This window comes from Carlito syrichta, unplaced genomic scaffold, assembly GCF_000164805.1.
Source record: "Carlito syrichta isolate Samal-C Ts95f unplaced genomic scaffold, Tarsius_syrichta-2.0.1 Scaffold288315, whole genome shotgun sequence".
Lineage (NCBI taxonomy): Eukaryota > Metazoa > Chordata > Mammalia > Primates > Tarsiidae > Carlito > Carlito syrichta.
In genome coordinates this window covers 203,799-206,188 of record NW_007232411.1, presented here as the reverse complement: position 1 = coordinate 206,188, position 2,390 = coordinate 203,799, and the positions used below count along the sequence as shown (strand labels likewise).

Sequence of the window (2,390 nt, the reverse complement as noted above, 5' to 3'; positions counted from 1 at the left end):
GCGATCCTTCCACCTCAGCCTTCCAAGTAGCTGGAACTACAGGCGCGCTACCACGCCCGGCTAATTTTTGATTTATTATAGAGATGAGGTCTCGCCAAATTGCCCAGGCGGGTCTCGAACCCGTGACTCAGGCAATCCACTCACCTCAGCCTCCCAAGGCGCGGGATTATAGGTTGAGCCACCCAGCCCGGCTTGTGGGGTCTTAATATGGGCACCTAACAGGGACACTCCCTCCACACCTTGCGTGGGTGGGACTTAATGCTATCATTTTGCAGAAGGGGAAACTGAAGCTTAAAAATGATTTATAGCCGGGCTCGGTGGCTCAGCCTGTAATCCTAGCACTTTGGGAGGCCGAGGTGAGTGGATTGCCTGAGCCCTCGGGTTCGGGCAACTTGGCGAAACCTCGTCTCTACAATAAATAAAAAATTAGCCAGGCGTGGTAGCGCGTGCCTGTAGTTCCAGCTACTTGGAAGGCTGAGGCGGAAGGATCGCTGGAGCCCAGCAGGTCGAGGTTGCGGTGGCCTGGAGCCGCCACTGCACCCTAGTCTGGGTGACAGTGTGAGACTCCAACTCAAACAAACAAACAAACAAAACAATGATTTATTGGCGGGTCTAGGAGTGGTGGGTCTCCACGCCAAAGCTTTAGACTGCGATCCAGGCCTCATTCCCCACAGCTGGCCGCTTCTGAATGCCTTATAATGTGATGGTTAGGAGCAAGGGTTTGAGTCCCTGCTTATATGTACTTACTGTTCACTGGATGATCTTGGTTAACTCATGTAACATTTAACCTCTTTGAGCTTTGGTTTCCTTGCCTACGAACTAGACAAAATGTATAATGTGTATTTTATTGCTGATTAGTATGCAACGAGATAATCTATATAAAACACTTTGCTCAGTGCCTCACCTGTAGTATGATGCTTAGAAAATAGCTAATCTTTTTTCTTTCAGCAGGTGTTTATTGAGGGTGTATTATGTGCTGGACACCAGTATGTAAAGGAACCAAACAGACATAGTTCCTGTTGTTTGATTAACATCAGGGGAGGAAGGTGTCAATCAAAAACGTACACGGATATATAATTACAAACTTTTATAACTGGTTTGAAGACAGAACACAGGGACAGATCCCCTGAACAAGTGACGTTTGAACTGAGATCTGAAGGAGCAAGTAGGAGTTCACTAGACAAAGGGATTAGGCGTGAAGGATGAGGAGGAGAGAATTCCAAGCAGAGGAAACAACATACAAAGGTTGTGACATAAAGTGTTTTTGAGGCTACAGATGGGAATGCAGAACACAAGAGAGAAAGTGGTAAGTTGTGTTGCAGGGCCGGCGTGGTGGCTCATGCCTGTGATCCCAGCATTTTGGGAGGCAGAAGCGAGAGGATTGCCTGAATCCAGGGGTTCGAGACCAGCCTGGGCAACTTTGTGAGATCTCGTCTCTACAGTAAATAAATAAAAAAATTAGCCAGGCTTGTTGGCACACGCCTGGTTTCAGCAACTTGGAAGGCTAAGGCAGAAGGATCACCTGATTCCAGCAGGTTGAGTCTGTGGTACATGAACGTGCCTCTGCACCCCAGCCGGGTGACAGAGTGAGACTCCAACTCAAAAAAAAAAAAAAGTGTTGCAGGGGTGGGCAGCACATGCAGAGCCTCCAGGACTATGTGACAGATTTTTTCTTTATGCTAAAGGCAGTGGGGAGCCATTGGGAGGAGTGCTGTGGAGAGACCCGTTGACCCCTGAAAGTCACTGGAGACTCATTGAGCCCTGCCAGAGAAGTAGTGGGTGCAGTGCCTGGCTAGGTCACCATGGAACTGGACCTTGTTGTCCTCACTTGGGCACATGTGGGCCTACCTTCTAATTGTGGTGTGTATTGTTGGTGTCCATTCATCAACTGCTGTTTTTGTTGGGTTCTTATTCTGCCATATCCTGTGAACAGAACAGATTCCTGCATTTAGGCCTTGCAGCCAAACTGGGAAAGACCAGAAAGCCCAACTACTAAAAGCCTGGCAGTCCCAGATGATATACGGGACAGATGACCTCAGTGACTGGATTTGCTTTAGCAAAGAGGAGGGGAAGGAGATTTGGAATACAGAGGGAGACTACCCTGAGCAAGGCCTGGCTGGAAGACATCAGACCAGTCCTATTGAGAGGAAGGATCAGGTTGGACAGCGGTGGGGATTTAGGACCAAATGCAGAATGTCAGGCCTGGGAGTTTGGAGTTGTTTTTTGTTTGTTTTTTGAGTTGGAGTCTCACTCTGTCGCCCAGACTGGAGTACAGTGGCTGGTCCTGGCCACCGCAGCTTCGACTTGCTGGGCTCTGGCGATCCTTCCGCCTCAGCCTTCCAAGTAGCCGGAATTACAGGCATGCACTACCATGCCCGGCTGATTTTTTG

General features: G+C 49.0%; 1 protein-coding gene across 1 annotated transcript in view; it reads left to right on the top strand.

Moving 5' to 3' along the window:
- TAF6L (TATA-box binding protein associated factor 6 like) overlaps positions 1 to 2,390 on the top strand; it is a 15,833-nt gene that overhangs the window by 255 nt on the left and 13,188 nt on the right.